Here is a 16,431-nt window from a genome sequence, read left to right as displayed (position 1 = left end):
TTTTATTTTATTTTAACAACTCACTAATAAAAAATTTACTTCCCGTTTGAAAGAATTTATATAATTGTATAATTTTATAATTCAATAATATTTTTATTATAAATATATTTTTTAAATTATTACTCAATGAACTACAATTTTTACAATTTTTCTCTTTAAAAGGTAATTATTTACATTTCCTCTTTATTTTTGTGTTAATTATTTTAATTAATATTTAAAATATTTAAAAATTTTCTTTTCATATATTAACTCATTAGTTTTCAAGAAAATCAATGTGATTTTAATACTTTTGTAATACATTTTGTTGAAAAGGAGTTGAAAATTGGTATATAAAAAGAACTAAAATAAATATATTTCATTCAAAAGATAATTTTAATAATATTATACTGTGTATTAAAAAAATCATTTTGGAGATGAGTAACATTTGAATCAAATATGTAAATAAATAATCATATATGTAATTTAAATTGGAGAAGTCAATTAGGTTTTATTTCTATTTTTTGGTATGGTTTAACCATTATTTTTTATATTTTTAGGAGTTAAATGAAACTTAAAGATAACATTTTTTCGTTATATTGTACACAAAATCAACGTGTCCAAAAAGTTATGTCAATCTTAATTGTACCAATTATGTATCATTAATGTTTTATTTTTTAAAAAATTTAAAATGGTTGTTTTAATTCCAAATGTTTGTACATGTACATGATGATAATTTTTTATATTCTATAGTATTTGTTAGTTAGTTTTCTATTTTATTTGTGTTCTTGATTGATATCGTATCCATTGTTTCAGTCTGAGATAGGGCTGAGTATGGATTAGATTTTTAATGATCAAATCCACATACAGTTTAGATCTAAATAATTGGATTAGATTTTCAACCCAAATCCATTTCTTTAGCAAAACTAGTTTGGATTTTTTTTAAATCCAGATCCAAATCTTTAGATCAAGATTTAAATCCAGTCCTAATATTTGAATCAAGTTCAAAATTCATAATACATTTGGTTCTTTCCGCTTCCATCCTAGTCCATCTAAGTCTTCGGGCCCGCTGTGCTCGTTTGCGTAATCGGGCCCGGCGTGCCCGTTTGGGTCATCAGGCCCACCTAGCCCATTTTGTTCTTCGACCCTGTTTTGCCCGTTCAGTTCTTTGGGCCTATTTGGCATGTTCGGGTCTTCGGGCCCACCTGACCTGTTTTGGTCATTAGGTTTGCTTGACTGGTTTTGGTCACCAAGTCTGCCTGGCCCGTTCGGGTCTTCGGGCCGCTTGACCCATTTGGATCTTCGGGCCTGCCTGCCTAGTTAGGGTCTTTGGGCCCGCCTGGCCCGTTCAGGTCTTTGGGCCTACTTGACCCGTTCAGATCTTCGGCCTGCCTGGCCAGTTCGGGTGTTCGGGCCCGCCTGACCCGTTCAAGTCTTCGGGCCCTCCTGGCCCGTTTGGGTCTTGGGCCCTCCTGGCACGTTCAGATCTTTGGGCTCGCCTAGCCCGTTAGGGTTTTCAAGCTCGTCTGGCCCGTTCGGATCTTATTGCCCGCTTGACCCGTTCGGGTCATCGGGCTCGCTTGGCTCGTTCCAGTCATCGGGCCTACTGGCCTGTTCGGGTCATGGAGCTCTTCCGAATTTTCTGGGTCATTGGACCCGATCGACTCGTCCGGTTTGTCAGGCCCTCCGAGGCCATTCATATCTTTAGGCCCGTCCAACCTTTTATGGTCGTCGGGCCTGCTCGGTCCGTACAGGTCATCAACCAAGGCCCATCTGAGTCTACATTTAGCCTAGTCCATCTCAACCTTTACCTTAACCCAACTAAAAATTTAAACTGAAAATTGGGATTGGATTGTTTGGATTATCCATATTTGAAAATCTTGATTTATAGAATGGATATCCAAACCATAAAATATATAAGATTTAAATTAGATTGAAATCCAGATCCATTAAATGAATTTTAAATGGATTGGATTTTTAATAAAATGGATTTTAAATGGATTGGATCAAAGCAAAAGTGGATTGGATCAAGAAAATGAAATTTTTTGTCTACCCCTAGTCTGAGAAAGAGTTTATATTTGTGAAAATAATTTTAAAATAAAAGATAATTATTCATAAACTTTCCCTACAAGCCTAAAATATTATAATATAAAAAACAAAAAGAATGAAAATAAAATAATATGAAAAATGAAATCTTAAATTTAAAATTGAACACTTAACATAAAATATATAAAAGAATAATAAATAAAACAAAAAGTTGCCACATGTTACTGCATTCGTATTGATAATAATAAGGATGCGTGGTTAGGGTTTCTTGTAAATCCAAAATCAGAGAATAGGATTCTTATTTAAATTAATAACGATACATCTCTAAGATAGACGAAAGATGAGAGAGTAGGTTTTCTTCTCGTTCTTTTAAGAGAAGAGAGAAGGTTTGGTGAGATGAAGAACAAGTAATTTGTAACCTACCTAGAGAGAAGAAGAACAGACACTACAAAAAATTTATTTTTTATTAGTGTTTTTTTTAGCGTTTTAATAAACCGCTACAAATATTTTTATTTATGTTATTTTTTTAACCGTCACAAAATTTAAATTATTTTAAACTTATATGCTTTTAGAGTTGTTAAAGTTTCAAAACAGAGAATTGGAAACTTTGTAAATCAAATATCCGTGACTTGTCTCGTCTTCTCCTCTCCTCTCAGGTTTTCTCTCTCAAGGGCTTCTTCATTTCCCTCTAGCAGGCATTATGATTTCTTTTCGCTGTGCATTCTCAATTCTTATTTTTCACTTTTCTCCGACGATGGTGGAAAATTACTGCGGGGATTTCTTGGTTTGAAATAGCAAAAAGGTGAACCATCAAATACTTTTTCCCCTTATAATTTGTGTCATTATTAGTTTGCTATTTTAAAAACTAGAAGGTAAAGCTTCGATTAACCTAGAATTTCTTAATAAGCAAATTTTGGTTGATACTGTGCTATGACAAGTAACATGCGTGGAGCTGTTTCTTTTTTTTTGACTTATTTCAGAATTTGTAACAACTGCATTTACTTTATAATTAATGTTTATTATGCATAGCTTGAAGAAAAATTAAATTGAAACAGTGAAAAAGAAAATCTGATTTTGAGTTTTCTAATAGAGTGCACCACCATTTGGGTGAGATAGATAATGTTAATTTGATATGGTCAAAAAGATAGGCGAAGCAAGCTTGGGAGATGCATTTTCTGTGAATCTATGTGAGTTACTTCTTGAACTATCTGACAACATCATTTCTAAATGTGCTCTTGGACAGAAGTACACTAACAACATGGTCAAAGAGCTTGCAAGAAGGTTGATGATTCAACTTGCAGCTGACACTTGGGGATCTGATGTAATCATCTAAAATTGTAAGCACTGTGTGTAAATGATAGTTTAGGGATCTCCTTGTTTTATTGAGTTGAGGGCCTTTACAGTGGTCCTCCAAGTGACCCAAACTCAAAGTTGATCACCTTTAACCCTGAAGCATGAGAAGGCAAGCGTTTAATTGTTTGCATACTGTAGTTGAATAGCGAAGCATAAGATGCATAATTTTCTTTGCTGTTATTGTCAATATAGTTCTCTCTACCTTTGTTTTCTTCTCTTGCAATATAGTTTCCAATCGGTGGAGTGATATCTAAGAAAATTCTCCCTGTATGTGTTCCCACTTTGTTGGAAGTCATGCGAGATCCACATGTAGTTGTAGATGGTTTTACTTATGAAGCTGAGGCTATACAAGGATGGCTTGATGGTGGTAATGACAACTCACCAATGACTAGTGATAAGCTTGACCCTCACAATCTTGTTCCCATTATGCTCTTTGTTCTGCAATCCATGACTGGCTTCAAAACCATTTATCTAGTGTTTTTCTCCCATTTTAATTGAATTGTATATCTACTTTTTATAGACATATCTAGGAAAGAAAGTTATCATTTCATTTTGTTAGCATGGATCAGGTTCTTCAATCACAATTTATACCTATCATCTTGTATAGGTTAGACAACAACATGATTATCCTACAATAGTTCAGAAGTACACATTACATAAAATATATATCAGAACGACTCTTTATGTGATTATGTTTATATTTTTGTTAGTTTTATATGGTTTTGTGTTGCTTAAGTCTTGTTTAGTTTTTGCTTGGTAAGAATCTATCACGATAGCAAGAATAATTATATTGACATGACTTGTTCTTTTGGTATTGGAATCTATACTGGTGTGTGGTGTTGTGCTTATGATTCTATGCAGGATCCATATGCGAGATCATAACACATATTGTGATACACATCATCTCAGTCCACATTATTATGATAATAAGAAGGAAGGTTAATATAGATATTACTACACCCTAAACATCCCCATACTAGGTTTATCCTACCTTGTTTACAGGTCCGTTAATTCAACTACCATTGTCAATTGTTGGTAATCATGCAATAAGAAAATAATCTTTTCAAGCAAAATAGTCACAAAAAGTTTTACTACATTCATTTTTTTTATTTCTTGCAAAAACTTCAAACTTTCATACAATTTTTTTTTTGTGAACAAAACTACAAACATTTATCGTGTATTTTTTTTTTTTGACAAAAGTCATACTTCTCATGCAATTTTTTTGGACAAAATTGCAACCCTTTTAATACCACACAACTATTCAAGTCTCTCATAGGTTCAGATGATATATTATGTTGTGGTGATAACTAAAAAAAACTATTTATTTCTATAGTACTTTTCTGCTACATTACTCATCATATTATCTGATGTGGAACTTTAATGAGTACTCACTGTAGAACCAACACTAATAAGAGCATCTCACGTGCAATCAAGCAATCAAAAGTTTTAAGTGGTGATTTAAAAAAACAAAACCATTAGAAATAATATATGTATAACAAGTGAAGAAACTAAATTTCATATGAGAGATTTTATTATTACATTTTTAAATATTTTAATTTACTTTTGACTTTTAAAATTAAGAGATTTTATTTTATCTTATATTATATTATTTTCATTTTTTAAATCATTATTTTACTACTATTTTTTTTATATATTCTAAGATTATTTGAAACATACAATAATTTGGAAATTCTATTTAGTAACATTTTTTGAATTTTATCAAATTAAATAGCGATTTTTTTTTTTATTTTTTCAAAAGAATATGATTTCTTTTTAATTCAATATTTTTTCACTTTGATCATTTATATATTTTTTTTATTTCTTAATATTTACAAAAGAAGCTCTTTACTCTCTAGACTTTACAAGAAAAAGCATCCACTAATGTTAGAATGGATGCCGATGAGCAATGGCGGAACAACGTTGGAACTAAGGGGACCATGAACCCCAATTTTTTTCTTTATTTACATTTATATAATTTAATATATGATTTTAAATAAATTTTTTCAAATTTAATATTTTAATAAATATTTATACATTTATGTTTATATATATGAAAAAGTTTTCTTTTTTACATTTATTTTTCAATTTAATCTTTTAAACATTTTTTAAATAAAAATAATTATTTTATTAATATTATTTTTTAAATTGTTATTTGTTTAATTTAATCATTTTTTATTTTTTAAAATTGAATCATTATAAATGAAATTAATTATACTAAAATTATAATAATTATTTATATCTAATTTTATAATTATAATAATAGTAATTGTAATTTTATTACTTTTTATTATCATAAAAAAAGTAAATACTATGTTTTGACTAGTTTATATAAAAATTTTAGGATTACTCTTCTGGTTCCTATTTTCGTTCAAAAATATTAAGTTACTCATTTAGTTTTTTTTAATCTCAATTTGGTCCGAATTTTTAAAAATTATGTAATTTTTTCCCTTTTCGTTAAATTTACTGAATCAAATCAAGAATTTTTCATCACAACTGAAGTTATGAATGATTTGCTTTGTGGGTGTAATTGGCATAATCGTAGTATCAATTTTAATGAAAATTTTTTGTTCCGCTTCAAGAAATTTAACGAAAAAGATAAAATTGCATTAATTTTTATAAAATCGAGACCAAATTGAAACTAAAAAACACTAGATGACCAACATGATATTTTTAGACAAAAAAATGGACCAAAGAATAATTTAACCCAAATTTTGACACCTCCAACATATTGCATGAAGTTCCACTACTGCCCAAGAGTACATGAATAGTTTCAGATTTTGAAAACCAATTTGGTCGTGGCACAAACTTTTGTTTTACATATTATATTTGTATATATTCTATATTACGTTCTTTTATCTCATTATTTATTTTCACTATTTTAAAAATTTTAATACATTTATTTATTATATATGTAATAACAAAGTTACGTGGTAAGAGAGTCACCCCTTTATTTAATAAATCATAAAAATTTAAATTACTCTTGGAATCTTCTCTTTACTTTGAAGTATGTATGTGTTGAAGGCGACAGCTTTGATTGATGATATGATACTAATGATGCGGTTACTCTGTGCCTTCTGTTTTTTATTTTATTATGCGAAATGCAACATGAAATCAAGAAACAAACACACAAATTGAAAAAAAAAAAGAATTTCATCACCATCAATTAAAATTTCCACTTTTGATAACTTTCACACTCTAATTCTAAAAATTAAATATATTTTTGGTCTTTTAACTTATACCGAAAATTAGAATTAACCAAACTTTGAAACTTTGGACCAATTTAGTCTTTCATCATTAGAAATGCATGAATTTAATCCTTTTAACCAAATTTTATTAAGTTTATTTGACGTTTCAAATGTGCTTCTTAGTTAACATGAAAGCGAAAATATGTAAAATAGTATAAACAACTCAAATGTAAAATAGTTAACATTGAAACGTCAAATAAACATAACAAAATTTGGTTAAAATGACTAAATTCATGCATTTCTAAGGTTGAGGCACTAAATTGGGTCAAAGTTTCAAAAAGGGACCAATTTCAATTTTCACTAAAAAGTTAAGAGATCAAAAACATATTTAACTCCACTCTATAATATACTCTAACATATGCAAAATGAAAATTTAAAATATGAAAAAAAAGACGTGATGACAAATTTTTCATTTCTTTCGATTTAAAATATACAATAATTTAAACATTTTTTATTTCACCTCACTAACCACAACTTCATCTATGTTTTAATCTTGATTTGTAGAGAAAGATGTATAGTTTAGATATGTTCTTGATGATTTTTTTTCCTTTTCTTTTTTTTTTTATTTTTGTATTTAGGTTAAAGCATTGCTATTGCTCCTATTAATATATTTGTTTTTGTTGATAAATAAAAAAATAGAGAATTTATATATGGTGGTGGAATCAGAGAAGGGTAAGAGAGTAAAATGTAACCGAAAGATTAAGAACACAATTTTTTTTTTCTGAATTTCAAACTCACTTTGTTTTTTTCATTACAATAGAGTAGATATTAATAAGGTGATGATGAGTGAAAAATTTGGTATGTGTTTTAAGAAGATCCCCTTCTCAAAGGGTCAGGTCAATGTTAAAGAATGTTAAAATATTTGATATCATTTAACTTAATTTTGGGAGTCTAACTTATTCATTGTTTTATAAATTCAAACTTTTTTTAAGATGAGATTTTATGTGGTATGGAAGCTTAAAATAGATTGGCGGAAAGTTATAGTACAATACAATCAAATCTTTGAATAGTGACAAATTTTAGTGAAAAAATAATTAGTCACTATATAGTTTACCGATACTTATCAATAAAGTATCTAATTTATAAAGATATAATACAATATAATAAAATCTTTGAATACACAATATTGATTGAAAAAATTTCTTCACATCAAATATATAACAAATAAAATAAAATTATAATAAATAAAAAAAATGTCACGTGATCGGTTTCTAAAGCCTGTGGTGCTGCATTGGTATTGATAGTAATAACGGTGCATTGTTCAGATTTCTTGTAAAGCTAAAATCAGAAAATAGGCTTTGTATTGACAGTAATAACGATGCATTTCATGGTATTGGTTCTTTAAATTAGTCTAGATAAAATACATTTTTTAATACGTGTTGCCAATAGTCATTATGAACAAATACGATCCCAAAAATGAAACCTACTCTTTCTCTTCTATCTTAAAGCAATATGCATCGTTGGTTGTCAAAATATACAACCTAAATTCCCTTTCAACGATCAAGAGGAGTCTGTCCCTATACTACTAAAAAAAACTCATATTTCCTGCCAATTTTGTTTTTATTTTTTTTTTTGCAGGAAATACTTATAAATTTTGTTATGAAAAAAAAATTGTAGGAAATTGCTGCCAATTTTTTTACAAAATATTTTGTATAAAAAATTTTGTAGAAAATACTTGCAAATTTTATAATTTTCTAGAAAATAATGACCCATGAAGGAATTACCTGCCAATTAAAATTCTTAGAAAAAATAGCAGGAAAAAATCTTTTCTTGCAAATTTTTGTAACAAATTTGCAAGAAAATTTCCCTGTAATACAAGAATTTTTAGTAGTGATAGTATTTCTGTTACACAATTAGGTTCAGTTTAAATTTTTTCTTTCTCTTTCTGTTTGTGTCTATATAAGCAAAATACGTGCTACCTTTTCTTCTTTCAATAATATTCCATTTCTCTCTTTCCCATTTACTCATGTCTCCCACTAATGTGCATTCACTCTCAAGAGGCTCAAATGGTTTGTTCATACACATATATTACATTTATTAAGATTGGTACTACCAATACCATGAAATGCACCATTATTACTGTCAATACAAAACCTATTTTTTGATTTTAACTTTACAAGAAATCTGAACAATGCACCGTTATTAATATCAATACCAATGCAGTACCACAGACTTTAGAAACTGATCACGTGACATTTTTTTGTTTTATTTATTATTATTTTATTTTATATATATATATATGATGTGAAGAAATTCATGATGCGAAAGACTTTTATTTTAGGACACTAGTTAAGGATAATTAATATACATCGAATATCGTAAAAGTTTATTATTAATTATGATATTAAATCAAATTCGACATGATAACCTTCAATACAATTTTATTTTATTTAAAGAATAAAAATGCTCATAAATATTACTGCTATGTTTAATAATTTATTTAATGTTCACGAATAAAAGTTAAAAAATAATTAAATGATAAAATAATTATATTTTAATATTATTAAAATTTAAAATATAATTAAATATAAAAAGTTTAAATTAATAGAAAAACTAACAAAAAATGGTGTTAAACGTCTAAAATTTCCTTCACATGAATTTAGACAGTTCCTTCACATGAATCAAAATTTCCATATATAAAACTAACCAAAAAATAAACATAATCACATAAAGAGTCGTTCTGATATATATCTTATATAATGTGTACTTCAGAACTATGGTAGGATAATCATGTTGTTGTCTAACGTATACAAGACGATAGGTATAAATTGTGATTGAAGAACCTGATCCAAGCTAACAAAAAGAAATGATAACTTTCTTTCCTAGATATGTCTATAAAAAGTAGATATACAATTCAATTAAAATAGGAGAAAAGCACTAGATAAGTGGTTTTGAAGCCAGTCATGGATTGTAGAACGAAGAGCATAATGGGAACAAGATTGTAAGGGTCAGGCTTATCATTAGTCATTGGTGAGTTGTCATTACCACCATCAAGCCATCATTGTATAGCCTCAGCTTCAAAAGTAAAACCATCTACAAGTTCTAGCGGTTAAAACCCGTCACAAATGACATTTTTGACGGTTTAAATAACCGTCAGAATTACGAATGTCAAAGATAGATTGTGACAAAAATATTCTAACTGCTGGTATTGTCAGAAGAAAACAAATAATAGCGATTAAAAATCGCCACAAAATGTAGTCTAATTTATTTATATTTCATCATATTTTGACGGTTAAAAACTGTCACAAAAAACATCATATTTTGACGGTTTTGAAGCCAGTCATGTATTGCAGAACGAAGAGCATAATTGGGAACAAGATTGTGAGGGTCAAGCTTATCATTAGTCATTGGTGAGTTGTCATTACTACCATTAAGCCATCCTTGTATAGCCTCAGCTTCATAAGTAAAACCATCTACAACGACATGTGGATCTCACATGACTTCCAACAAAGTGGGAACACATGCAGGGAGAATTTTCTTGGATATCACTCCACCGATTGGAAACTATATTGCAAGAGAAGAAAACAAAGGTAGAGAGAACTATATTGACAATAACAACAAAGAAAATTATGCATCTTATGCTTCGCTATTCAACTACAGTATGCAAACAATTAAACGCTTGCCTTCTCATGCTTCAGGGTTAAAGGTGATCAACTTTGAGTTTGGGTCACTTGGAGGACCACTGTAAAGGCCCTCAACTCAATAAAACAAGGAGATCCCTAAACTATCATTGTCCTAGAAAATACCAGAAGAATCCTACACACAGTGCTTGCAATTTTAGATGATTACATCAGATCCCCAAGTGTTAGCTACAAGTTGAATCATCAACCTCCTTGCAAGCTCTTTGACCATGTTGTCAGTGTACTTCTGTCCAAGAGCACATTTACAGATGATGTTGTCGGATAGTTCAAGAAGCAACTCACATAGATTCACAGAAAATGCATCTCCCAAGCTTGCTTCGCCTATCTTTTTGACCATATCAAATTAACATTATCTATCTCACCCAAATGGTGGTGCACTCTATTAGAAAACTCAAAATCAGATTTTCTTTTTCACTGTTTCAATTTAATTTTTCTTCAAGCTATGCATAGAACTAAATATTATTCATGGTGGAAGCTCAAAATGGTAAAGAAATTATGATGATTTAATTCATGGTATTCTACCTGAAACTATTGCTGGTGAATATCTGGTGATCACCACTGGTCAAGGAGATGGGATCTCCGACTCCATAAGCACTCCATTCGTCATAGTAATTCCAAAGATCACCCAACTTGAAATACTCCACGCTTTCTCTCTCCCACAGATGCCACAAACGGTTAAGACTTGTGATCTAAGACTACATACACACAAAAACTAACGACACAAAATTTAGGACAACATACTATTAAGGAAAAATAAAATAAAAAGAAATGAAAAGAAAAGAAAAGGACAAGATTCCCTACTGCAACAGAAGTATCTAAGTGCCACTCACCTGTTTCAGCTAGAACCATTCATGTCATAAATATACTATTATAGTATCCCACCAGATGAAATATACTGCTAATAAATAATATAAAATGAATAAATAACTAACTATTATAAAAATGGGTAATGGAAATAGACGGACAAAGGAGAAATACCAAGCAAATGATGAAATGCTAGTACCTGCATGAATAATAAGATAGAAATTAATTATAACATCATTAAAAATCAATTACAAAGGAAAGATTGTGTCATAGTTCACTAGATTATGCCATGGCCCAAGGGCCTCATTGTATAGAGAAACTCCAAATATATAAGAAACACATATTTTATTGTGGACTCATAAGAAGGGCATGAAATGTTTATCAAACTTTCTTTTTATATAATATAAAATACAAGTACGTAGAGTATAAAGTAATAAATATTTTTTTAATTATTTAACTAAACTAGTATAACTATATTTCAAGGGTACTCAGGTTGATTGGTCCTGGAGTTAAATATATATAATAGGAGAATATATATATATATATATATTATATATATATATATATATATATATATATATATATATATATATATATATAAGTATTTGACATGCTGCTAGGAAATAATAACATACAGAGTCTCAAAAGTGCATTAACATTAGTCAGGAACCATACAAAGCGTGTTTTATTTAGCAATAAAGAATAGAATTGCAAATTATTGTGTATCTAAATTCTAAATCAATAATATATCAACATTTAACTTACATGTTTTCTATGCCTATGATATCTGTAATTTGAAATTATTCAAATATCTTCAATCGTTTAAAAACAACTCCAAACACTAAGTCTTTGATGACGACAAACAAGAAAACTGGCAGAGCAAACCTAACCTATAGTCTAACTACTCAAGAAATCCGCCCGGTTCACGTGGACAGATGACTGTGAACAAATATTTTAAAAACTAAAAACTACTCTCACCTGACCACCTATCGTCCACAAGCCGGACACTCGCCAACCCCTGCTAGTCTACATCACTGCCACCGACCACACCGTTAGTATCGCGCTTGTCCAAGATATAGAAGGCACACAACATCCTGTCTATTTCGTTAGCCTTGTCCTTGGTCCACGCAGCTCGCCACCTACGCCCATACTTCCAAAACCACAACATCACCATCAAAACCGACTACCCAATCCAAAAGATATTGCAAAAACCAGACCTAGCAGGACGAATGTCATCCTGGGCCGTCGAGCTATCGAAATTCAACATTCGTTACGAACCCCATGGCCCCATCAAAGCCCAGTGCCTCTTGGATTTTGTTAATGACCTCCAGCAAACACCCACAGAGAACCAGTGGACACTTCATGTAGATGGTTCCTCAAATCCGAAAGATGTCGGTGCTGAAAACCAAATGTCCCGAACGGGCCCAACGACCAGGAAAATTTGAGTGAGCTCGATGACCCGAACGGGCCAGTGTGCCCGATGACCCGAACGGGCCAAACGAGCCCGATGACCCGAACGGGTCAAGCAGGCAATAAGATCCGAACGGGCCAAATGGGCCTGAAAACCCTAACGGGCTAGGTGGGCCCGAAGATCCGAACGTGCCAAGAGGGCCTGAAGACCCGAACGGGCCAGGCGGGCCCGAAGACCTGAACGGGTCAAGCGGGCTTGAAGACCCGAAGTGGCCAAGCAAGCCGAAGATCTTAATGGGTCAGGCAGGCCCGAAGACTTGAACGGGCCAAGCGGGCCCGAACACCTGAACTGGCCAGGCAGGCCCGAAGATCTGAATGGGTCAAGCGGGCCCGAAGACCCGAACGGGCCAAGCGAACCCGGTGACCAAAACAAGTCCAACAAACCTACTGACTAAAATAGGTCAGGTGGGCCTGAAGACCCGAACGTGCCAAATGGGCCCAAAGAACTGAACAGGCCAAACGGGGTCGAAGAACAAAATGGGTTAGGTAGGCCTGATGACCCGAACGAGCACACCGGGCCCGATTACCCAAATGAGCACAGCGGGCCCGAAGACTCAAATGGACTAGGATGCAAGTGGAAAGAACCAAATGGATTATGAATTTTGAACGTGATCCAAATATTTGGATCTGGATTTAAAAAAAATCCAAACTAGTTTTGCTAAAGAAATGGATTTGGGTTGAAAATCTAATCCAATTATTTAGATCTAAACTGTATGTGGATTTTATCATTAAAAATCTAATCCATATTCACCCCTATCTCAGACTGAAACAATGGATATGATATCAATTAAGAACACAAGTAAATAAAAAAGCTAACTAACAAATACTATAGAATATAAAAAAAATATCATCATGTACATGTACAAACATTTGGAATTAAAACAACCATTTTAAATTTAAAAAAAAAATAAAACATTAATGATACATAATTGGTACAATTAAGATTGACATAACTTTTTGGACACCTTAATTTTGAGTACAATATAACAAAAAAATGTTTTCTTTAAGTTTCATTTAACTTCTAAAAATATAAAAAATAATGGTTAAACCATGTCAAAAAATAGAAATAAAACCTAATTGACTTCTCCAATTTAAATTACATATATGATTCTTTATTTACATATTTGATTCAAATGCTACTCATCTCCAAAATGATTTTTTTAATACACAGTATAATATTATTAAAATTATCTTTTGAATGAAATATATTTATTTTAGTTCTTTTTATATACCAATATTCAACTCCTTTTCAATAAAATGTATTACGAAAGTATTAAAATCACATTGATTTTCTTGAAAACTAATGAGTTAATATATGAGAAGAAATTTTTTAAATTTTTTAAATATTAATTAAAATAATTAACACAAAAATAAAGAGGAAATGTAAATAATTACCTTTTAAAGAGAAAAATTGTAAAAATTATAGTTCACTGAGTAATAATTTTAAAAATATATTTATAATAAAAATATTATTGAATTATAAAATTATACATTTATATAAATTTTTTCAAACGGCAAGTAAATTTTTTATTAGTGAGTTGTTAAAATAAAATAAAATCTTTAATTAAGAATTAAGAAGGATCAAGAGAAAAATTCTCCCTTGTAACTGCGGTTATTATAATTATTTTATACCTAACACTCCTAAAATCTTAAATTTTAACGTCAGTTTGATATATAATTTAGTGGCGGTTTGAATCATCACTATTTGTTCTTCGTCAATTAAATAACTGACACGAAATTTGACGTCACAAAGCATCATAACGTTGGTTAATTATAATCGTCAGCAAAAATATTAAACTCGATTTTAACCACCGTTAAATAAATTTTAAAAAAGGTATATTTAATACTTAGCGACAATTGTAATCGTTAGTAAATTCAAAAATTTTAAAAATTTAGCGATTGTTGTAACAAAGTGAATTTTACAAAAATTATATTTAGTACTTGGTGGTTAAAATAATTATATTTAATACCTTAGCTACAGTTGTAACCGTTGGTAAAGTCATATTTTCTTAAAAATAAAAAAAAATAAAAAACCTAAAATCTATTTATCAAACATGTCAAAGGTGTTCAAATAATATTTATTTACTGACATAGCAGAAAACAATTAAGTGGATAACAGTTTCTAAATTAGAAAATACCAATAATGCTACTTCTTAATGTATATTATACAACAAATTTATAAAAAATTTAAAGTGCTTCAAAACACACATTGGGTTTCAAGTAGGATCAACAACAATCACACGATCACACGATCTGCTCTTGTAAGTGTAAGTCCCAAATCACCAATATGAGACGTCTAGATAAATATAGAAGCTCCAACACCTTGGAAATTCTGAAATCCAAACAATAGGTGACCTATTAGACAAAAGAACATTTAAGGAATTACCAAGGTTAGTGAGGGCAAAGCACTTACATAAGCAATACCAATAGAATTTCTTTAGGAATTAAAAATGAGTTTTATCAAAAGAATGTAATGGTATATTTTCTCTTGATTGTTGTCTAGTATATACCATTTCATTATTTTAATTTCTTAATCAGTATCCACAGTTAAAGGTAACAATTCTCTTATTACAAGCAGCTAGTTAAATTCTATGTGAAAAGGAAATAAACAAATCTTGTGATTTTATCAGTGTAGAGTTATAAATATACTATTATACGTTGTACTTGAGGAATGCAGAGACTTGTTATGGTTAGACCAGCGAGTAAGTCGTTTCTAAAAACCATGTTTGATTGAAGTGTTTGGGAGAACTTTGTTCTCTGCATGAAAGCCTAACTAGTCTTTTCTAACAGAAAGCTTGCCATGAACAAGGTCTTTCCAAGCTCTGATGTTAAATTGTTTTTGCTATCGATGTTTCCAAGTATTGAGAATCAGACACCTTTTTAAAGAACAGAAAAGTTCGTTAGAATTTTTAATTAAGTGAAAATTGTCATAAAGTAAAGGTTACATAATTCATTCATCTTGATCATTAGTGGGTAAAAAGGAAATCTTCGATCATTTTCAAGCATACCGTTATCTCTTTGCTTTTCAATTTTTTTGTGCGAACTGTGTTCTATATTTTGGAACACAAATAATCCTTACTTGTGCTATAGATTAACCAACACGTTTATCCCTGTTAGAAGCATGCTAGGGTTCTTTATAAGCTGTCCCTAAAGTTAAGAAAATTATGAAAAAAGGAAAAAATTAAGACCTTTCGAAAAAAACAAAATCCAGAGCAACTAACTGTAAAAAAAAGAACCCTAATTTTTTCAACCTTCAACTAACACGTTATACTTGAAGAAAAAATAGTAACATAAATTAAAGTACACAAGTAGAATACATAAGTGCAGTATAGCAGACTCACCAATGCTAGATCAAATAAATTGGTGAAAGCTGGTAAAATTACCTGGCTTTCCTCCATTCAAAATTTCACTTTCAGCTGGTTCCACACCATATAGTTGGGGGAAACAAAGAAGAAATTGTAAAGTTAGCACAAGAAAACTTATCCCATGATCACTGCTAGCATATTATGCATTATAAAAAAAATATTCCTTGATGTCTGGATTTTTCTGCTTGAAGAATTTTCTAGCACCTGTTATTGATCCTCCAATTCCTATCTCTGCAACCAAAGCATCAATTTTCTTTCCTGAGTCTTTGCAGATATCAAAGGCCCATTGTCTCATAATAAATCTACAATGATGGAAAATTAATCAGCATACAACCACCAACCTAGAAATATGTTGTGAATAATGAGGTTTGGTACTAATATTTTATGCAAGGAATAAAAGAACACTATATAAAAGAAGACCAAGATTTGAAACATTTAAACAGTGACATACAAACTTCTCGCAGTAGTTACATGGAAAAAAAATTAAGTTTTTGTAAAACGTATGATGATGAAACAAAAAATATAGAAAAA

This window comes from Vigna unguiculata, unplaced genomic scaffold, assembly GCF_004118075.2.
Source record: "Vigna unguiculata cultivar IT97K-499-35 unplaced genomic scaffold, ASM411807v1 contig_266, whole genome shotgun sequence".
Classification (NCBI taxonomy): Eukaryota; Viridiplantae; Streptophyta; class Magnoliopsida; order Fabales; family Fabaceae; genus Vigna; species Vigna unguiculata.
The sequence above is the reverse complement of the archived record's forward strand: the minus strand, read 5'-3'. Positions refer to the sequence as shown.